Source organism: Choloepus didactylus, chromosome 5, assembly GCF_015220235.1.
Source record: "Choloepus didactylus isolate mChoDid1 chromosome 5, mChoDid1.pri, whole genome shotgun sequence".
NCBI lineage: Eukaryota > Metazoa > Chordata > Mammalia > Pilosa > Megalonychidae > Choloepus > Choloepus didactylus.
This window is the reverse complement of record NC_051311.1, coordinates 147,608,337-147,632,546: the sequence shown is the minus strand read 5'-3', so window position 1 is coordinate 147,632,546 and position 24,210 is coordinate 147,608,337. Positions and strand designations below refer to the sequence as shown.

At 38.8% G+C, this 24,210-nt stretch overlaps 1 long non-coding RNA gene across 1 annotated transcript; it reads right to left on the bottom strand.

Annotated features, from left to right (window-relative positions):
• Positions 1 to 2,920: 2,920 nt before the first annotated feature.
• On the bottom strand, positions 2,921 to 23,869 carry LOC119535075. The gene is made up of 4 exons (XR_005217159.1): positions 23,807 to 23,869; positions 22,880 to 22,942; positions 21,039 to 21,190; positions 2,921 to 3,467 (listed from the first exon to the last, which is right to left on the bottom strand). It is a non-coding gene; the product is annotated as an uncharacterized LOC119535075 (long non-coding RNA).
• Positions 23,870 to 24,210: the final 341 nt, after the last annotated feature.

Sequence of the window (24,210 nt, the reverse complement as noted above, 5' to 3'; positions counted from 1 at the left end):
CTCCCTTGTTATGGTCTCTTTGAAATGTTCTTTTATTGTATGTTTATTTTCTTTTTAACTTTTTTTTCATACAGTTGATTTAAAAAAGAAGGGAAAGTTAAAAAAAAAAAAAAGAAAAACAAGGAAAAAAAAAAGATGTAGTGCCCCCTTGAGGAGCCTGTGGAGAATGCAGGGGTATTGGCCTACCCCACCTCGATGGTTGCTAACATGACCACAGACATAGGGGACTGGTGATTTGATGGGTTGAGCCCTCTACCATAAGTTTTACCCTTGGGAAGACGGTTGCTGCAAAGGAGAGGCTAGGCCTCCCTATGGTTGTGCCTAAGAGCCTCCTCCCGAATGCCTCTTTGTTGCTCAGATGTGGCCCTCTCTCTCTGGCTAAGCCAACTTGAAAGGTGAAATCACTGCCCTCCCCCCTACGTGGGATCAGACACCCAGGGGAGTGAATCTCCCTGGCAACGTGGAATATGACTCCCGGGGAGGAATGTAGACCCGGCATCGTGGGACAGAGAACATCTTCTTGACCAAAAGGGGGATGTGAAAGGAAATGAAATAAGCTTCAGTGGCAGAGAGATTCCAAAAGGAGCCGAGAGGTCACTCTGGTGGGCACTCTTACGCACACTTTAGACAACCCTTTTTAGGTTCTAAAGAATTGGGGTGGCTGGTGGTGGATACCTGAAACTGTCAGGCTACAACCCAGAACCCATGAATCTCGAAGACAGTTGTATGGGAATGTGGCTTATGAGGGGTGACAATGGGATTGGGAAAGCCATAAGGACCACACTCCACTTTGTCTAGTTTATGGATGGATGAGTAGAAAAATAGGGGAAGGAAACAAACAGACAAAGGTACCCAGTGTTCTTTTTTACTTCAATTGCTCTTTTTCACTCTAATTATTATTCTTGTTATTTTTGTGTGTGTGCTAATGAAGGTGTCAGGGATTGATTTAGGTGATGGATGTACAACTATGTAATGGTACTGTAAACAATCGAAAGTACAAAAAAAAAAAAATGTAGCTTATGAGGGGTGACAATGGGATCGGGAAAGCCATAAGGACTACACTCCACTTTGTCTAGTTTATGGATGGATGAGTAGAAAAATAGGGGAAGGAAACAAACAGACAAAGGTACCTAGTGTTCTTTTTTACTTCAATTGCTCTTTTTCATTCTAATTATTATTCTTGTTATTTTTGTGTGTGTGCTAATGAAGGTGTCAGGGATTGATTTAGGTGATGAATGTACAACTATGTAATGGTACTGTAAAGAATTGAAAGTATGATTTGTTTTGTATGACTGCGTGGTATGTGAATATATCTCAATAAAATGATAAAAAAAAAAACAAAAAAAAAAAAACAAACCTCTAAAAGATTCTGATACCAGCCCCACACCTAACTAGGATTCCATGGAAACCTGTTAACCCAGAACCTTACTCTTAAAAATCACTTTTTTTTTCTTTTGGTTAAATGTTCTGCTGCTTTGAGAATGCAAATCTAAATGATATTTCTTGGTCCTCATCAATCTTTATTGAAATGGTGATGATGCTAATGAGATGGTAGGTTCAGCTATGGTGAGACTTGTAAAAACTGAGGCTTACCAGGTCATACCTCCTACTGCAGACCAGGACGAATCTCAGAAGTGGTATTTGGTGGTCTCGAAGCAGCTGACATTGGCACTGCATTGTAACCATGTACATATACAGAGAATTAAACATTTCTATAGTTATGATGCAGAAGGACTGGTATAGCTGCAGGTCTACCCTACAGCAGGGCCAGAGTGTTTCTGGTGGATACATGATAGTAACACCAGCAGGCTTTAGACTCTCCACTGGGTGGGATCCCAAGAAAGTTTAGTTGACTTTGAGTTTAGTTCAGTTTTATCCACACTGATGCACTCATTTTTATTTTCTACCAGAATGTAATTTACCATTCTTGTGTCCATGTTTGAACTAGCATCTTCAGGGTGCATGCATCATGTTCTGCGATGCTCTAGGCAGAGATCAGCAAATATTTTCTGTAAATGGCCAGACAGTAAATATTTTAGGCTTTGTGGATCATCCAGTCTCTTTCATGACTACTTAACTAGGTTGACATATTTCTTGGTAGTGTAATATAAAATCCAGTTTCATCCATCTCCAGACTGCTAAAGGTTTCAAATTTTGATTCAATTGTTAAAACTTTTTAAGCCACCTCAGACAATTCATTGAAATCCTGCTATTCTTAATTCTTGTCCAGGAGAATTGTGGCAGAGTAACTGTTGATCTTTTGAAATTCATCTGGGTAAACACAAACAAAAACAAATTCTCTGCATTCTGCACCATAACTATATTTGAGCATATAAACTTGGCAGAGCCCCTTAGTTTAAGACTTTTACCAAATAAACATGTCATTTGAATGTTGTTCCTAACACTTTTCAAATTTCTCTTTTAACTTAGAGGCCTCCATCTGTCCAACTGGTACATAGAGGCCTTAGCTGATTGTTCTCTTTGGAGCTGCGATGAGGGGGAAATCTTGAAAGACCCTGTTTTCTGAGTGTGTTTTAAGCTATAAAATCTCCCATTTTAAATTCCAGTATCATGTTAAACCATTCAGTAATTCTTACCTTAACTGAATAATTGGAAACAAAATGCACTTATTATGTATAGGCGTTTAAAATACTTTCACACTTTTAAAGATTTTGAAACCTCTTCCCTGATTAGCTTCCCATACCATTCCTCAAAATGCCCCCAAATAAGAGTTACCACCATTTTGGCTTCCAGCAGGTCCCCAAAAGAGCAAATCTTCTTTTAACATGTTTGTACCATGGACATTTCACAAAACTCTATTACAAGAAAAAATCACATTTATTTATATAAGCAAATTTTAGAGGAAAAACAGATTTATTACATCAGAGAAAGTTCTTTCACATAAGATCCACCTTGGGGGCACAGGTTCAGACCAATTTCTAAGCCAGCTACTTTGGGCAGGTGGCTCTTTGCGGATGCTCACTCCAACCCAACCCTACTTTAATGATCTACAGAAACCTCCCATAACATCTGCTAAGGCATCAAACCAGGGTGTGAAATTGTTGCCAACTCCTGTATGAATTTTTCATCCTATAAACAGACCAGAGTTGCAATCATAAAATTAAGTTTCCTTAATAAAATTCAACATCTGCATTTTATATCCATCCTGGGTTATCAGCCCCCCAACAGAGCAGGTACTTTGATTTTGCCTTCTCCTCCTCACGAGGTGCCAGGGACAAGTAAGAGAGCTCTTTTGAGTCCCAGATTATAGAGATAATACAACTGTCATCAGATGACATTCAGAAATAACCATTCCCAGGAGGCCTTTCACAAGCATCTCATAAATTGCCTAGCTGATCTTGAAAGGAAATGGAAAAAATTTGCACATGGTGGATGGAGGAGGCCGATGGTTCATTCACACTGGCAGACACATCTATGCTCTCATTCTCTTGGTCAGTTGTAAAATCCTAGCATAAAGAAGGAAATAACACAAAATAAAATGAATTCCTATGAAATGCAACGTTAAGTCGTAAACCAACCCTATTAATACATTACCCCCCCGCCGCTGTAGTTTCAAATCCCTCCTCAGTCCATAGCTCCACAAATCATGACACACACTACTTTGCTAATAGTAGCAGTGCCCCAGATAACTTTCTTTCCGTAGGGTTAGGAATCAGCCTCTGCAAACCACATCAGGCTACTTTTTCTTCTGCAGGGAATTCCGGGAGACTCTTCTTTCTATCTCTTAGGTCCCTAGTTGATTCTTTACTCATATCAGCGTCACAATTTAATTAATCTGTTGTTTCCTTTTTAATTTCCAAGAACTCTGTCTCATAAGTAGCTATGAATCTTCTTTTGTTCATGTTTTCTGTTGTTTCCCCCCATTAACTCTGCTTCCTTGCTTTATTTCTGGTGTTTTCATGATATTGGGGCCTGTCTTCTATGCTATTTATTTAAATTTTTGAAGATTTAGAGCTATGTTCCTATTCTTAATTGAGGGTCTAAGTTCACTATTCAAAGGAGAATTTTTATTTGCCTGCTTGTGACTGTAAGTCCTGGTTTAGGAGCGGTGGTGTTTGTTGTGACGAGGGGCTGTGTAAGAGGCTGGGCCGAATATACAGGAGGCTCGGCCACTAAAATGGGGTTCTCCATTCCTCCTGTCAATCAGCTGCTTCTCTGGGAGTCTCTCTATGAGAACATTGCAGAAGCGCATACTTTGGCTTTATCCTGGAGGCAAAGGCTGGCATCTACTATTCTGTTTCCGTTTTTAATTCCCATCTGTCAAAGGTCCAGCCGTATCTCAGTCTCTGCCCTGCTTTCAGTCCAGCCCAGCAATCTCCCCATAGCTCTCTCCTGGCAGGCCGCTTAAGTGGGGAAGAAGAGGGACCCCTTCTGGCCCAGCGGTTTTGAATGCAGGCCTTTAATTAATCGCCCTGATGACTGCCAGGGGAGCCATCTCCTTGTTTGCGTTGTTTGACTCTGACCGTAAAGATTCTCTAGCCCTCTTCAAGGAAGAAAGGTTATGTACTGAGAAACTATTCTCCAACTTGTGTTTTGGGTTTTATTTTTTCAGCTCTGATTCCTTCATCATTTCAATGCCTCAATATTCCTTCTCCTTTAATAGAGTACCTTATTTTCCATCATTGTTAGGGTTGATTTCTTTTAAAATACATTTTTCAGATCTGTCAATGAAGTTTGGGACAGAAGAGGCAATAGATGCCAGTGCTGCTTTCTCCAACTCAAAGCAGAAGGTAATTTGACCTTCAAAATGATTGTTTTATTTAGAAGGAATTTCAAATACAAAAACGTGGAAAAATAAAAATAGTCCAAAGAACAACTGTCTACTCTTTACCAATATTTGCCTTTTGTTGACATTTTACCCTGTTTGATTTATCCTTTGCTCTCTTTCTCTTTATATACATATATATACAACACACACAAACATAATTTATTTATTTATATATACATATAGATTTATACAGTTTCTGCAAACCTCAAAATGTTCTTTGAAAGTATGATGATTATCATATGATAAATGAAGAAATTAACTTGATGCTTAAGAACTACCAATTAACTTAATCTAATTTAAAATGTGTAGGAAATTTTGTATTATGCTTGACCTAGTATAAGCCTTTTATCTATTTTTAAGCGGCTTGCCCCAACTAGACTTTGACCTGCATAATTCAGGATAGTAGTTTGCTCATATCTGTGTTACTGGTGCCTAGTGGTGCCTGACAGTTACAGTAGCCACTCAATGCATATTTCAATTCGGTTGAATCAAAGAACTGGGATTCTAAACCAAGTGTGTCTTACTTCAGAGCTTAAGTCGTTTCCACCATACTCCACAGTCACAGCTATCGACTGTTCTTAGCATTAAGACACCACTTGCTCCCAGTGCAGTGTAAGGAAACTGCATTTTTATGCAATCCCCTTCCTCTAGCCTGAGGCATACTCCAAGTGATCATTCTCATCTTCAATATTCAGTAATTGTTATGGATAGGAGTTTCCAGTGGTGAATTGTACAGACTACAAGCCTAGAAATGACCAGCAACATGTTTCAGTGATGTTTCTAATTGCCTCCCTATTGCTTCACAAACTTCAGATAATATGCAAGTTGGAAATATTAACTAGATGTGAAAATATGATGTAATGTTAGGAGCAACAGCCTTGGAGACAAGCAGGGGCAATAGCCTTAAGCTGAGGCTGCATCCAATGTTGGCATTCAAGAGAGTCTGATCATAATCACCAAACAGTGCTTTAAAGGTATCAGTATGCATAGACTGACTTGTGCTAGGGCTTTTTGCTTTGGTTTAAGAGAAGAAAAGAAGTTGTATAAGCAAGTTTATACGTATACATAAAGGCTTAAAATGGGCTGATGGAATGTAGCTTCAAGTATTTCCCAAGACTGATTCCATGGACCCAGTTTCAAACCCTATAGAGATGTAGAAAGCAGAGGGAGAAAAACCTCTTTTTGTAAGGAACACTCTGATGCTTGGGCATGTGCAGTGCCACTTGGCTTTCCGGATGGTAACTTGTAACACTGCATTAGTGGGATGATCTTGGCCCTCATTTCTGCTCAGAACCCACTAACCTTCAAGGCTGTAGCCCTGAGAATTAGTGCATTGATGACGGGGCCACAAGCAGTCATCAGTGACACCCATGGGGACCGTGATGCCCAGGCAGGAGACAACGGGAACCCAGTGGATATTTGCGCAGAAAAGCAGCAGAACCTGGCTCTCATTTGTCATTATTGTTAGCACTTCATGGACATCCCTCAGAACTCTTGTGGGCATTGCAGAAAGTGGACTTCTCAGGGACCTCAGGTCATGTTCCAAAAGGTGGAACAACAAACCAAAATAACTTAAGAATTGATGTTAATGTGAGCTCATTTACCTGCAGGCTGTGCGGGACTAAGAAATTCTGATTTTCTTTCCTTTATTTTAAACCTTTTCCGTCGTTGCTAGCATCAAGTCTGTTTAGGCATAGTACCATAAATTACTTAATAGAACAGACTCTGAAGTCTAACTGCCCAGTCTGGGCACTCAGTTTTGCCAATTGTGAGTTATTATTGCCCTGGGTCTAGTCACTTCATTTTCTGTGCTTACTATACTAATCTGGAAACTAGTATCTACCTCAAAACATTGTGAGCATTAAATGACATAATGGATCTTTTCAACAGAGAAATTGCAGACTGAGCTTCAAGGCAACAAAAGTGTCTGTCTGGGGTCTCGGAATTGCAGTTAGAAGCCCTGTCTTGGGACTTCTAAAAGCAAGGGTTTTTAAAGAAAACTATGATTACATAAGTTGTTTGTAAATAATTATAATTGGTAGATATTTAGGGCATTCCAAATGTCCTTGAAGTTAGACAGTTTACCGATTTCTTTATCTTATGGTTGGTTCATGGCCTCCAGATGTCCTTGAAGACATTGTTGCTTTTGGTTCTGCATACCTTGGCAATTTGTGATATCTGGCTAAACAAGCGTAAGAGTAATTCCTGAATGGTCTCCCAACTGCATTTTAAATCTTTTAGCCAATAACACTGTTAGTTTTATCACTTTTCTCAATCTAAACACAGAACTAGGCTCGTTCCACTGTAAACAATAAATTAGAGTTAGCTGCGATTATTATTGGTATTATCATCACCATTATTATTGAGTTCATCATCCTTTGGGCACTATATCTACTCATCCTACTCTTCATTTTCTCAACAATGTTATTTTTCTATATACTTGGAATGTTTTCTGAAATAATCATCTATATCCTGAGACTAGACTCTCAATGTGATTTTCTCTTTTCCTTTTGATATGTAGAGGTGTTCATTTGCTTATTTATTTCTTGACTCATACATCAAATCATTAATTCAACAATTATCTATTGAGTACCTATTACATACTAATCAGTCTTCCAAAAACCTTGCATACAGCATTAAACCATTAGGTCACATAAGTGTTATGAAGAAAAATAAAGCAGAAAAAGTCTGGAGAGTGACAGGTGACTTTAGTTTAAATAGAGAAATCAGGAAAGATACCTCTATCAAGAAACCAATCTTGACAGTAGAGAGGGACCCAGCCATGTACAAATCTGGAGGAAGATATTTCTAGGCAGAGGGATCAGCAAGTGCAAAGCAGAGGATATTTCATGTGTCCAAAGAATGGCATTCATTCAACAAAGATTTTTAAAGTACTTACTAATTAGTAAATATGTATTATATTCTGAAGATACAAAAATGCAGGTAAATGGAATTGAGAGGTCACTCTGATGGGCATTCTTATATGCTATATAGATAATACTTTCTAGGTTTTAACGCATTGGAATAGCTAGAAATAAATACCTGAAACTATCAAACTACAGTCCAGTAGCCTTGACTCTTGAAGACAATTGTATGGCAATGCAGCTTACAAGGGGTGACAGTGTGATTGTGAAAGTCTTGTGGATCACACTCCCTTTATCCAGTGTATGGATGGATGAGTAGGAAAATGGGGACAAAAACCTAAATGAAAAATAGGGTGGGCGGGGGGGGGTGATTTGGGTGTTCTTTTTTTATTTTATTTTTTATTCTTATTTTCACTTTTTCTGGTACAAGGAAAATGTTCAAAAAATAGATTGGGGTGATGAATGCACAACTATGTGATGCTACTGTGAACAATTGATGTACACTTTGGATGATTGTATGGTATGTGAATATATCTCAATAAAGTTGAATTTAAAAAAATACAGGGAGGGATACAGGCACCAGATGCACGTGGAGAGGTACTCAGGGCCACATAAGGAAGGCCTGATAAGGGCACAGAACGGTTTTGGTCTTTGTTCTAGTAGCAATGGGAAACTATTGGAAGGGCTTCAGGCAGAGGATTAACATGATAAGATTTTGATTTTTAACACACAATGGGGGAAGAGTGACAACATCATCAGGGCCATGTAAACAGCTACTGAAAACCTCTCCCCAGATAGTCAGTGGGAAAAAAAGTTTTCACTTTTTTAGAACTATGAAGGAATGTATAGATTGGAAAAGGATCCCACAAATGCTAAGTTAAAGAAAGAGAAAAATATCAGGTAGGAAACTTCCATCTTGGACCAACCGGTCCTGTACGCTCCCTCTCGCTCATTCCCACACACCTCCAGAAGTGCATAGAAGCAGCAGCTGGGATCCCTCCCACTTCCTACTGGGGACACAGACTATAACATCTCTCACAGAAGTGAGGTGGATCCCCACCAGTATCTAGAAACAGAGACCCAAGCCCACAGGGATCCATGGCAAGGCTTAAGCCATGGGGGAGGGTGGAAAACAAAAGGGCAGCAAGGAGGAATTTCCAAAATGGTGGAATAGGGAGTGTATCACAAAATCTTCTCTGAAAACAGCAAGAAGCTGGGTAGAAAATACCCAAATCAACTGCTTGGGGACCTGGGGAACAGGGGAAGCAATTTCCAGGCCCAGGTCAGTGAGGGATGAAGTCTGAGTAAACATTGACAGAGACTGTGTTTCCAACCCTGGGTCCTGATGCCCAACCCCCACCCTTGAGGAAAATAGCAGTGGGCAGACTGATCCTTGCTTGGGGACTGGCTACAGACTAGGGCACCTTGGGGAATACTCCACCACAAGTAAAGTGGGGGTGGGGAGCACAGCCCCACATTGAGCCAGGTTTTGGCTGGCGAAGTGAAAGCACAGGAACCCACAATTTCAGCCGCACCCAGTCAGATGCTACAAGGGCTCCAGGAGGTAAACAGCTTCTGAAGACTATTAAGTCACTTAACAGCGCCATCTACTAGGCAGGCCAGAAAGTGCAGAGGAACTGCAGGGCTCTTCAGAGTCTCTCCAGACTCTAACCTAGACCCATTGGAGCTGGTCTACACCCCCTGCATGGGAACCTGGCCCTATTTTGGCTGAGAAATACAGATGACCCAACCATCAAAGCAGTGCCCGAAACAAACCCTGGTTTTACTGGCCAGTGGAAAGCAGATCACTCCTGGGCTGGCTGCTGGCTCGGAAAGTTGAACCCTTCAGTCGCCCAGCCCAACGTCTTTCCACATGGGAGCATGGGGAACTCCAGACACACTGTACCCACAGGTGGAGTCTCAGCCAAGTTTCACAGTGCCTGCTCCCTTCCCCCAGAGTTGGTGGCTTCCAGGGCACATGGAGAACTGTGGCTTTGCCTGGATTGTTGCCTGTTTGGGTCCTGGACCAATGGGCTACTGCAGTCAAGGAGAGGCAGCGTTGTGGGGCAGAGGTGGCTCAAGAGTGCCATCTTATGGAAGAATAGGGAAAGTGCTCTCTGGAAAACTGCTTTCCTGCCCAGCCCCTTAAGGACTTCTGAAAAGGGCTGCACCACCTGTGTGAGGCCCTGGCCCTGGTTTGGTTGGGAATTTCTGACAAACCAAGTGCCAAAGAAGACATTCAGTGCAAACCCAAGCAACTACAAAATCTTAGGCAAGCAAGGGAAATCAGCTTTCCAAATAATCTTAACAAGACTATCAAATGCCAAAAACCAGTAACAAAAAACCACAACAATATCAAGAAGAAAGAAGATATGACCAACCCAAATTATCTAAATAAAAAGCAGGAGGAGACACAGGATTTGGAACAACTAATCAAAGTTGTTCATACAAATCTACTAAATGAGTTCAATGAGTTGGTTAAAGAGAAAAAGGACATCAAGAAGGCATTAGAAGAATATAAAGAAGAATTTCAAAGAATAAATAGAAAAATAGCAGATCAAATTAAAAATATGCTGGAGACACACAGTAGCAGATTTGAAGAGGCAGAAGAAAATAAACTATAGGACAGCAACTGAAGTTGAACAGACAAAAGAACAAATGCTGAAGAAGATGGAAAAATTTGAATTGGAGCTCAGAGAAATGATTGATGACACAAAGCATACAAATATAAGAATTATTGATGTCCCAGCAGGAGATGAGAAGACTAAAGGACTAGGAAGATCATTTGAGGAGATTATTAGGGAAAACTTCCCAACCCTTATAAAAGATAAATATACAAATCAAAGAAGCCCAATGAACTCCAAATAGAATAAATCCAAATAGACCCACTCCAAGACACATACTAATCAGACTGTCAAAAGCTGAATAAAAGGAGAGTCCTGAAAGCAGCAAGAGAAAAGCAAATCACCACATATAAGGGAAGTCACATAAGACTAAGGGCTAACTACTCATTGGGCATCATGGAAGTGAGAAGGCATTGGTATGATAAATTTAAAATTCTGAAAGGCAAAAATTGCCTTTTATCCAGTAAAGCTGTCTTTCAGAACTGAGGGAGAGTTTAAAATTTTCACAAAGAAATGCTGAGAGAACATGTTAACAAGAGACCTGCCCTATAAGAAATACTGAAGGGAGTTCTGTCAGCTGAGAAAAAGAAAAGAGAGGTGTGGAGGAGGGCACAGAATTGAAGTATATTAGTAAGGGTAACTTAATGGATAAAAAGAGAGAGAAAAAAACAGACCTGACAAATGAAAATCTGAGGATAAGATGGCTGTATCAAGAACTGCCTTTACAGTAATAACTTTGAATGTCAATGGATTAAACTCCACAATTAAAAGACACAGATTGGCAGAATGGATTTAAAAATGTGAGCCATCTATGCTGTTTACGAGAGACTCATCTTACACCCAAAGATACAAATAGGTTGAAAGTTAAAGGATGGAAAAAGATATTTACACAAGTAGTAACCTAAGAAAGCTGGGGTAGCTATACTAATATCAGACAAAATAGACTTTAAATATAAAGATGCCATAAGAGACAAGGAAGGACACTATATATTTAAAAAAGGAACAATTCCTCAAGAAGAAATAACAATCAAAAATGTGTATGCACACAATCAAGGAGCTCCAAAGTACATGAGGCAAAACACTGGCAAAACTGAAGGGAGCAATAGATGTTTCCACGATAATAGTGACGATTCAACACACCATTCTCTTCTATAGATAGAGCAACCAGAAGAGAATCAATAAGGAAATAGAGAACCTAAACATACCATAAATAAATTAGATCTAACCGACACCTATAGATTGTTGCACCCCGAAACACCAGGATGTACATTCTTCTCAAATGCTCATGGAACATTCTCCAGGATAGATCATATGCTGTGGCACAAAACAAGTCTTCAAAAATTTAAAAGGATTGGAATTGTTGAAAGCACTTTCTCTGATGATAACGAAATGAAGATGGAAATCAATAACCACTGAAGAACCAGAACTTTCACAAATATTGAAGGTTAAGCAACTCACTCTTAAACAATCAGTGTGTCAAAGTAGAAACTGCAAAAGAAATCAGTAAATATCTGGAGACGAATGAAAATGAGAATACAGTGTATCAAAACCTATGGGATGCAGTGAACATAGTACTGAGAAGGAAATTTATGGCTCTAAATGCCTACATTAAAAAGGAAGAAAGAGCTAACACCAAAGAGCTAACTGAACAACAGAAGAAACGAGAAAAAGAACATCAAACTAACCGTAAAGAAAGTTGAAGAAAAAGGAATAACAAAGATTAAAGTGGAAATAAATGATTTGGAGAACAACAACAACAAAAAACCACAATAGAGAGAATCAGTAAAACCAAAAGTTGGTTCTTTGAGAAGACCAACAGGATTAACAAACACTTAGCTGGGTTGACAAAGTCAAAAAGAGAGAGAAGATGAAAATAAATAAATCAGAAATGAAAGGGGGGGGTCATTACCATGGAGCCTGTTCCAGTTTGCTAACGCTGCCATTATGTAAAACACCAGAAATGGATTGGCTTTTATAAGGGGATTTATTAGGCTACAAATTTACAGTTCTAAGGCCATAACAGTGTCCAAACTAAGGTGTCAACAAGAGGATACCCTTACTGAAGGACAGCCGATGACATCCAGAAAATCTGTCAGCTGGGAAAGCATGTGGCTGGCATCTGCTGGTCCTTTGCTCCTGGGTTGTATTTCAAATGGCTTTCTCCAAAATGTTTCTGTGCATCTGTCTTAGCTCCTCTCTCTCAGCTCCTGTTTGTCCTTTCTTTTTTCTCCCAGGGCATTTCTCTCTAAGCATCTGGGTGTCTTCTCTTAGCTTCTCCAGGGCAAACTCTGGACTTCATCTCTTAGCATCTCCAAATTTCCTTCTGTCTGCATCTCCAAGTATCTCTAAGCATCAGCATCTGTGTCAGCTCTTGAGGTCTCTTAAGTACTCCAGTGAACTAATTGTGCCGGTTTGAGTGTATTGTGTCCCCCAAATGCCATTATCTTTGTGGTCTTGTGTGGGGCAGAAGTTTTGGTGCTGGTTGGATTTGCTTAGAGTGTGCCCCACCCAGCTGTCGGTGATAATTTTGATGAGATGTTCCCATGGAGGCGTGGCCTTGATCATTCGGGGTGGGCCTTGATCGGTGGAGCTATATAAATGAGCTGACTGGGGGGAGAAAACGGAGTGCAGCTGGGAGTGATGTTTTGAAGAGAAGCAAGCTTGCTAGAGAGGAACGTCCTGGGAGAAAGCCGTTTTGAGGCCGGAGCTTTGGAGCAGATGCCAGCTGCCTTCCTAGCTAGCAGAGGTTTTCCGGACGCCATTGGCCATCCTCCGGTGAAGGTACCCGATTGCTGAGGTGTTACCTTGGACGCTTTGTGGCCTTAAGACTGTAACTGTGTAGCTAAATAAACCCCCGTTTTATAAAAGCCTATCCATCTCTGGTGTTTTGCATTCTGCAGCATTAGCAGACTAAAACACTAATCAAGACCCCACCCTGAATGGGCAGAGCCCACACCTTCATGGAAATAATGTAATCAAAAAGGTTCACCCAATAAGATTGGATTGAAGATTATGGCTCTTCTGGGGTCCATAACAGTTTGAAACCAAAGAAATTAAAAAAAAAATCAAGGGGGTACTATGAACATCTGTATGCCAGCAAACTAGACAATGTAGATAAAATGGACAATTTCCTAGAAACAAATGAACAACCTGTACTTATTTGAGAAGAAATAAAAGACCTCAACAAACCAATCACAAGTAAAGAGATTCAATGACTCATGAAAAAGCTCCCTACAAAGAAAAGCCCAGGACCAGATGGCTTCACTGGGGGATTTTACCAAACATTCCAAGAAGAGCCAACATCATTCCTGCTCAAATTCTTCCAAAAAATTGAAGAAAAGGGAACACTACCTAACTCATTCTATGAAGCAAGCGTCTCTAATACTTTAACCTGAAAAGGGATTACAAGGAGGGAAAACTACAGACCAATCTCTCTAATGAATGTAAATGCAAAAATTCGCAAAATACTTGCAAATCAAATCCAATGGCACATTAAGATAATTATACACCATGATCAAGTGGGGTTTATTCTAGGCATGCAAGGGTGGTTCAACACAAGAAAATCAATCAGTGTAATACAACACATTAACAAATTGAAAGGGAAAAATCACATGATCATCTCGATTGACATGGAAAAGGCATTCAACAAAATTCAGCATCCTTTCTTGATAAACAGTCTTCAAAAGGTAAGAATTGAAGGAAACTTCCTCAATATGATAAAGGGCATATATGAAAAACCCACAGCCAGAGTCGTACTCAATAATGAGAGACTGAAACCCTTTCCCCTAAGATCAGGAACAAAACAAGGATGCCCACTGTCATCACTGTTATTCAACATTGTGCTAGAAGTTCTAACGAGAGCAATTAGGAGAAAAAAAAAATTAGTCATCTGAATTGGAAAGGAAGAAGTAAAACTCTCATTATTTGCAGATGACATGATTCTATATTCAGAAAATTCTGAGAAATCTACAACTTGAGCTAATAGACAAATTCAGCAAAGTGGCGAGATACAAGATTAGCATGCAAAAATCAGTAGTATTTCTATAACTAGTAATGACCTAACTGAGGAGTCAATTAAGAAAAAAAATTCCATTCACAATAGCAACTAAAAGAGTAAGTATCTCGGGATAAACTTAACCAAGGATGTAAAGGACCTGTACAAAGAAAACTAAATAATATTGCTAAAAGAAATCAAAGAAGACCTAATTAGGTGGGAAGACATTCCATGTTCATGGATGTCAATTCTACCAAAATTGATCTACAGATTCAATGCACTGCCAATCAGAATTCCAACAACATAATTACAGACTTGGAAAAGTTAGTTATTAAATTTATTTCGAAGGGAATGGGGTGTTGAATAGCCAAAAGCATCCTAAAAAAGAAAAATGAAGTGGGAAGATTTACACGTCCTGACTTTAAAGCTTATTATAAAGCCACAGTGGTCAAAACAGCATGGTATTGGCACAAAGACAGACATATTGATCAATGGACTCATGTTGACGGTTCAGTAATAGACCCTCAAATCTATGGTCAGTGGATTTTTTTTTGTATCTTTTTTTAAAATTCAATTCAATTTTATTGAAATATATTCACATACCATACAATCATCCATGGTGTGCAATCAGCTGTTCACAGTACCATCATATAGTTATGCATTCACCACCACAATCTATTTCTGAACATTTTCCTTACATCAGAAAGAATCAGAATAAGAATAAAAAATGAAAGTAAAAGAGAACATCCAAATTATCCACCCCATCCCACCCTATTTTTCATTTAGTTTGTGTCCCCATTTGTCTACTCATCCATCCTGTTCTAGTTTGCTAATGCTGCCAGAATGCAAAACATCAGAGATGGATTGGCTTTTATAAAAGGGAGTTTGTTTGGTTACACAGTTACAGTCTTAAGTCCATAAAGCATCCCAGGTAACACATGAGCAATTGGGTACCTTCACTGGAGGATGGCCAATGGTATTCGGAAAACCTCTGTTAGCTGGGAAGGCACATGGCTGGCATTTGCTCCAAAGTCCTGGTTTCAAAATGGCTTTCTCTCAGGACATTCCTCTCTAGGCTGCAGTTCCTCAAAAATGTCACTCTTAGTTGCCTTTGGGGTATTTGTCCTCTCTCATCTTCTCCAGAGCAAGGGTCTGCTTTCAACGGCTGTCTTCAAATTGCAGTTCCTCTCTCAGCTTCTGGCATTCTTCAGAGTGTCCCTCTTGGCTGTAGCAGCTTGCTCCTTCTGTCTGATCTTATATAGCGCTCCAGTAATTTAATTCAGACCCACCCTGAATGGGTGGGCAAACACCTCCATGGAAATTATCCAATCAGAGTCACCACCCACAGTTGGGTGGGGCACATCTCCATGGAAACACTCAAAGAATTGCAATCTAATTAACACTGATAGGTCTGCCCACACAAGATTACATCAAAGATAATGGCATTTGGGGGGACATAATACATTCAAACTGGCACACCTCCATACACTAGATAAAGGGAGTATGATCCACAAGGTTTTCACAATCACACTGTCACCCCTTGTAATCTACATTGTTATACAATCATCTTCAGAAGTCCAGAGTACTGGGTTGGAGTTTGGTAGTTTCAGGTATTTACTTCTAGCTATTCCAATACATTAAAACCTAAGAGGTGTTATCTATATAGTGCGTAAGAATGTCCACAAGAGTGACCTCTTGACTCCATTTGAAATCTCTCAGCCACTGAAACTTTATTTTGTTTTATTTTGCATTCCCCTTTTGGTCAAGAAGTTATTCTCAATCCCACGGTACTAGGTCCAGATTCATCCCCTGGAGTCATATCCTGCGTTGCCAGGGAGATTTACACCCCTGGGAGTTGGGTACCACGTAGGGGGGAGGGCAGTGAGTTCACCTGCCAGTTGGCTCAGTTAGAGAGAGGGACACATCTGAGCAACAAAGAGGTACTCAGGGGGAGACTCTTAGGCACAATTATATGCAAATTTATGCTCTCCTTTGCAGTAATGAGCTTTATAAGGGCAAGTCCCATGATAGAGGGCTCAGCACATCAAACCACCAGTCCTAATGTTTGTGACAACAACCGCATCAGTCCAGGTGAGGAAGTCCAACACTTTCACACTTTCCCCCAGCTCCTCAGGGGGACCCTGTAAATATATTTTTATTCTCTGCCCAAATTACTTTGGAATGTGTCACTATTTCACTCTAATCTATACTAACCTACCCTATCTCACTTCCTATTCAACGTTCCATGTAATTGTGGTGTTTGAACAAACTGACTGTAGAGTTATACTGTTCAGAAAATATAGATCCTACACCAAATAGACATCTCTTGTTGCCAGTTTGCTGCCTGCCCTACAGAATTTGGACTTGTGCATACCCACATGAGATACTTTTATAAAATCTTATATTTATAGATATCTCTTGTCGATTGTTTCCCTAGAGAACCCTAATTAATACAGATGATTTTTGTGGTATATAAACATATCTCAATAAAATTGAAAATAAAACACAATGGGGAGGAAGCACTCCCAGAATAGTGGTATAAAGAGCTCTGCGGACCCTCTCTCCAACAAAACAACCATAACTGGTGAAAATTATTTTTTAAACAATCATTTAAATTCTCTGGAAAATATGCTAAGGACATACAGCAAATGGACTCAAGAAAATCTACTACATCTCAGAAGAACAGCAAAAATCTGTGTCTCAAACTCTTGCCCTCCCCTCAACTACACCCCAGCTCATTGTGATGGAAGCTCTACTTGGTTAAGTGTGGCCAAAAAGATGGGGCTCCATCTTACCTTGGCTCCCATCATAGGGTTATTTTCTCCCCAGGATGGGGAGAACAACATTTCTCATCCCTTCCTTCACTCCCCAGCTCCAAGTTGCAAAAATTCTATTCCTGGCAAGCAGAGCCAAGAGGTTTGGGGCCCCTTTCCTCCACCCAGCCTCTACTTACAGGAAAGAATGACAGGGTGTAAATTCTAGCCCCAATTGCCCCCACCCCAACTTGCTCATAGGGCAGAGGTTCCTTGCTAGAAGAGGCAAGCCAAGAACACTAGGAGTTACCATCTCTGACCACATTGCAGGGCCATCATTCCCGTAGACTAGGCTGCTCTCCACCTCCAGCTCTTGAGCAATGGTTCTGGACTGGAGAGATGCATGTGATAAAAACAGAGTGCTCAAGAAGCTCTCTCCCTAAGGGGACTGACTTTATTTGCAACAGAGGGTGGGGAAGTTCAAGCCTGAAGATACTGTCAAAAGCAATAGAGCTCTTTCTGGGGAACAAGGGAAGGCTTGTAGCTCCTTGAGAGCAACAATCTTAAAGGTAGATAAGCTAGAAGTATAAAGGAGAAAACCAAGAGAGATGTTCTGGGGTGAAGCAGGTCTCAAAAACTACTCTTGCAAAGGCGTTCAACTTTAATTGAATCAGACAGTGGCAAATTGTATGACTCAAGGTATTGTCAAAAACAAATAGGGCAAGCAGCTAGCAGTTAGTTAGCAGAAGCTAACTAGATGTGATAGCAGCCTGAAGATTAACAGGGATATAACAGAAAGAGATAGTCAAAGACAGCCCTGCTAAAACCATAGTCTTCTAGAGAGGAAAGTTGGGGAGACTCTGCACATGCCCAAGACTGCACCCTCTGAGGAGCCATGTCAATGCCTGCACACTGCCTGGGAAATAGACTTCACTGAACTACTCCAGAATGTCACTAAACAAATAGACAACATCATTCAATGGAGGAAGAATAATATTTTCAACAAATGGGCTGGGAAAACTGGATATCCATATGAAAAGGAAGGAATTTGGACCACTACCTCACATCATATACATCAATGAACTTAAACTGTGTCAAAGACCTAGATGTAAGAGCTAAAATTATAAAACTCCTAGAAGGAAACATAGGTACACCTTAGATTAACCAGTGGTTTTTAAAATATGGCACCAAAAGCACAAGCAACAAAAGGAAAAAAGTGGTAAATTGGACTTCACCAAAGGAGGAAATTTTATGCATCAAAGACACTATCAAGAAAGTAAAAAGACAACCAAAAAATTTAAATCATTTATCTGTTAAGAGTCTAGTATCCAGAATATATAAACAACTTAACAACAAAAAGACAAAACGACCCAATTAAAAATGGGCAAAGAATTTGAATAGACATTTCTCCCAAAATGATACACATATGGCTAATAAGAGCATGAAAATATGCTCAACATTATTATTCATCAAGGAAATGCAAATCAAAATCTCAACAAGATACCATTTCACACCCATTACCTTGAATATAATATTAGATTAAATGAAAAAATAAGTGTTGGAGAGGCTATGGAGAATTTGGAACTCAGGCATTTCTGGTGGGAATGTAAAATGGTATGGAAAACAGTTTGGCAGTTCCTCAAAAAGTTAAACATAGAATTATGATACCAACAAGCAATTGTACACTAAGCTATATACCCAAGAAAATTGAAAACATACATTCACATGAAAACTTGTACACGTATGCTCTTAGTAGCATTATTCATAATTACCAAACAGTGAAGGCAACCCAAATGTCCGTCAACTGATGAATGCAAACACAAAATGTGGTATATACATATAATGTATATTAAAAGACTGAAGTATTGATACATGCTATGACATTGATAAACTTTGAAAACATTATGTTAAGTGAAGTAGTCAGACATAAAAGTCCACATGATTCCAATGACATAAAATGTCCAGAATAAGCAAAACCGCGTAGATGGAAAGTAGATTAGTGGTTGCCAGGGATGTGAGGGAAAGGGGTGTGGATCTTGGGGGTATTGGCTTCTTTGTGCTGTGATGGAAATGTTCTGGAATTAGATAGTGATGATGGTTGACAATATAAATATGCTAAAAACCACTGAACTGGAATTTTTCCTTAAGTCTTCAGCAACTTGGGTTAGGCAAAACCTTCTTAGATACAATTCCGAAAGCACAAGAGACAAAGAAAAAATAAATTGGATGATAATTTCTTTGGGGGAAATTAGGATGTTCTAAAATTAGATTGTGGTAATGTTTGCACAAGTCTGTAAATATACTAAAAGCCATTGAATTATACTCCTTAAATGGGTCAATATATGATATATGGATTATATCTTAACAAATCTGCTAAAAAATAAAACATGGGGACTGTGTAGTGGAAAACGGAGGAGGAAAGAATGAACATTGGGACTCCAATTCAGAAGCAATTCCACTACTTTAAGTGAAAGAGGGTAATAGCTCAGACTAGTTTTGCTGTGATGGAGGTGAGAGATGTGACTAGATTCAAGAGAGAGTGTACTGCAGAAATATGAAAATAAGCATGGAGTTAAATAACATGAGTGTGTAAGTGAATATGATACTGAAATAATTCACTCTAATGAGCTCTTCAGAGAATAACTGCCAGGTCAATCTAAATAAATGATGAGGCTCCACTGACTACATCTCTCCTTTTTGCTTTTAGCAACTTCTCAGAAATTCTCATTTAATTGTTTTGTTGTGAGGCAGTAAGTCTTGCTATATCTTCCAAAACCTCCTTTCCCAAAGTAAAGTAATTTATCTCAAAACAGATATTTAAAGTCTGTTACATTGTTGACTTAAAGCATTCAATAAATGGAGTTCTCATTCTTTAAGTATTTTTTTTCTCTCTCTCATCTTCAAGGTACTACAACAGACAGAAAGAAAGAGATCAATAATGTAAGTCATGGATGACTTGTAGATATGAGTTCCCCACTCATTCTCAGGTTGCTAAATCAAAAGGATTAAATTTATTGATGTCCATTTAATCAAAGTAATGTTATATTTCACTGTTAGCCGTACATTTTAGACTATAGGTGTTAGCTTTAGGTCCATCAGCAAAGTTTGTCCTTTTAATTTATGACTTTCCTTTTAATTATTGATTTCTTGGCAAATTGTACTTAACTGTATTTCTGTCCTTTGGGATTAACAAATTTGAAACCTGTTTTATCAAATACCATTTAAAAATCTAATTTTGTGCCTGTTTTTAGAATTATATAGCCTAGAGAAAAAATGCTTTGCTGAGCCAAGCCAAAAAAAGAATACTATTTAAAAAATCTAGCAGATGCAGTTGACATGGATTATTAAAAATTTTAATTTCATAGCTGATGATTGTTACCACTTGATTTTGTATGTTTGAAGTCAAATACCAAGTTTTTTTTAATCTTGTTTTAGTTATCTTGTTATTCATAGGTGCTGTTCTGTTTTCTTTTGTACATGGTTCTGCTAAATGGGTGCTGAATTTAATACCAATATTAAAACTAATGTATTTTTATATTTAACATTTATGCTGCAGCTTATTAGAATGCAAAAGGTATTTAATGTCATCAGCTCTGCTAAGTGTGTATGGAAATTTCAGAATCTAAAGATCAGATATCTCCAGGATAGATAGGTTTTATGTTCCAAAAATAATTTAATGTAGCTTACAAAAGTATAATATAGCACGGTTAATTAAATTCTAGGCAAGTAAAAGTCAGGGAAAGGTTTGATTGCTCAAATTAAGGAAAGAAAAGAGTAGGTCCTTACAGGAAACCTCTGTGGATTTTTTTTTAAAGCAAAGAACATTATACATTATAGCAATATATATCGTCTTAAGTAGACTTCAAATATAGCCAAGGCACTGTGACAGGTCGTTATACTGGCCAAAGTGAGACTCTACCTATTGGGATAATAACACTTTGGCTTAACCCATGCTACACATCTTTCTTTGACAACCAAATTACGTTAGAGGGTAAAGAGAACATTAACAGTTACCACGTGCTTATTCCAGGCCTTGGTCCCAGCTTCATAAATTGATTTCAGACATTTAGAACACCAAAAATGGCCAAAGTATTTTTTCTCAGTGATAGTATCAGTAATAGTAGTAGTAACATGGTTAACTCCAAAGATGCTGGGCCAACTTCTTACTGGAAAAAAAAAAAAAAAGAAATGTCCACATTTATAGCAAAAAAACTGAGATGGTAGGGCAAAGAAGTACAGATGAAAATGCTAGTAATTACCACCAGAGATCATACTAATTGCTAGGACCCAAGTAGCACAATTTATGCACAAAGCCTTTAATTTTCCAATCAGGTAGTGTTATGGCAGGGAGGGGGTATTTTTGTCACATGTTTTCATCTTGATATTCCTCTTTGGAAATGGGCAAAACTTGGGCTGCAGCTCTATGAATTCAGTGGATTGATGTGATTTGATCTCAGAGAAGCAGGTGTTGCCGAACCTGATAAGCTGCATTGTAAGATATAGATCCTGGATGGATGGATGGATGGATAGATATTTAGAAAGATATATGACACTATTTCTGGTGTACTTCCTGTGCATCAGACATTGTATCTGGTGCTTTGCATAATTACTCCTTACAGTAGACCTATTTTTTTCCATTTTACAAGTGTTCCAACAAGAGGTTTACAATTGTGCTAAGGTTGAATGGGGGCAGACTAGGAATCCAACCCAGGCTTGTGTGTTCTTAAATCACATGGTTTTTAAAAATCATTACATCATGCTTTGTCTCACACTATTAACAATTATATAGGAAATATTTACTGGGTGCCAGTGTGTTTACTCTTTGATTACATATTAAATATTTCAAATACATGATCTCATTTGAGCCAGGTATTATTTTACACAAGAATCTCAGAAAAGCCAAATATTAAATATTTTTACAACTGCCAAATTAAATCATTTAGAAAATAATATCTTTACTCTTGAGTTCGCTAATAATCAGTGCATAGGAAGGAAGGAGCAATTCCTTTTTTAAATGGATGAGACAGCTGAATCACAAATAATTCAGTGTCTTGCAAGGTCTCCTTAGCCATGCGGTGATAATGCAAAATTATAGCTCCTGGATCTGAGTCATGCTCTATCTTGAGAATGCTGCTTACCTGAAGAGGCTACAGTGGACTTTGTTGTTCTGTTGCTCAAATATCAAGCTCCTGTGACTTTAACAAATACTTTGCCCTTCAGTGATGGTCTCCAAGGAGACCAGGATGAAGAGGCTGCCTTGTAGCAAAAGTTTCTTTCTTCTAATGTATGATAAGACCATGATGGATCTGGAGGCAATGTGGGTTTTATTCTTGTGTGGATTGTGTATGTGTTTGTTATGTATACTTGTTTTTGTTTTTAATAAAAGACACTTTTTTGATATAATATGCTGGCTTAGCTTCAGTTTTAACAAGTATATCAGTTTTTCAGCTTGTAATTTAAATGATTCTCCAAAGATATAGAAACCTGATAAAAATCCATGATAAGGAACCAAAGCAGAGCATATCCTTGCACAAATACATGAGACTCCAAGGTTAAGACTGAAACACTTTGCTTTCATGTTCTACAGAAAATTCAGCCTCCTTCTGAACACATGTATGTACTGTGAGAGCCCAAAGGTCTGCCTCCCGGCTGGTCTTGCCAGAGAACACTGATTCTTGTTACTGGATGATATGGGTTTCCCAGTGACAAAACAGGGCACCAGTCTCCTGTTTTGAGTTACCTGGCCATAATGGGCAAGCAGGACAAAGACAGGTAAGGAAATTTAGGTAATCCTAGCTCCTGTGTAGTTTAGTAAAAACAGAACACACTTAACCAGGTAATCTTGAATTTGTTACCTAAACACTTGAAGACTCAATTTCTTGGTCAGAAAAATGATCAACGATGAAGACTCCAGAGGGCTGTTGTGAAGATTTAAAGAAATATAAAAAACAAAATAACACAACAATAAATATATATACAATTATATTCATGTAAATATCACTTAGTACAGTATTCATTTGTTGATTCATTAATTCATTCTAGTACATAGTAAATGCTGGTTTCCTAGGTTCTTTTCATCCTGCCCTCCTTTATCTCAACCTGCTTTTTTGTCCAAATGTTTGGGTTATCTCCAAAATCCTATTTTCAATTTTGATTCAGATTTTAAACATATTTTGGTGGCTTAAAAAAACATCATCTCCTTTCTTCTAATAGAAGAATGATGACTTAGAGATTTCTGTCAACTGCAGGCAACCTACATCCCTTCCAAGACAGTGAATAGGTAAAATCGGAGGGTTTCAGAAGCTGATTATCTCGCCTTGCAAGGCATAGACATAAAAGGGAAAGTAAAAGAGGGAGTGAAAAGCAGTCTCCTGAAATGTGTCCTGCTTTCTTAATGCTCGATTGTTTTCTCCTGCAGCTGCATCTGCTCATCAGCCACAACATTCCATCGTCTCTGTAGATAAATATAAATTTTTTACCTTTTTATTTTGAACTGTGTTGAAACACAGGACAGTTGCAAAAACACACAAAACCAATACATAGAAGTCCAACATACCCCCACTAAGAAACCCATATCCACCAACTTGTATCTTTTTTCACATTTGTCATACCATTCTATCTGTCTCTCTGTCTATCTATCTAACCATCTATTTATCTCGTTTCTAAACATTTGAGAGTAAATTGTATTCTGTGGTTATGTTAATAACTAAGCTGAGTTGGTTATTTTTCTATTAAGGTCAGATTATGTACCCTAGAAGATTAGAGTTTTGTTTGTAATTTACCTCTTAGAATGTCTGAAATGGCATCACCAGGCAAATCCCCTTCTTGTTCTCTGCTTCAGCATCTTCACACATACTCTTCTCTTTGCTTTAATCACTTTGAATACCCTCCCCAAACACTGCCAGCCACTCCCCAGCCACCAAACAGTCCTACCTTCTTAGTTAACTCCTGATCAGCCTCCAGATCTTGGCTGGCTGCCTAGGAAAATTGGGACCCCTTTGATATAGTCTCAAAAAAACACCTGTACTTTTTCCTCAAAGCTCTTATTGTAGGGTGCAACCATATACTTGTGTGTGTGGTTATTTGATTGTTATCTAATTTTTCTGTAATACCATGAGCACCAGAATGGTGACATCTCCTTCTATTTTCTTCTCCATTGTATCACTGTTCTCTGAGTACCGGACCT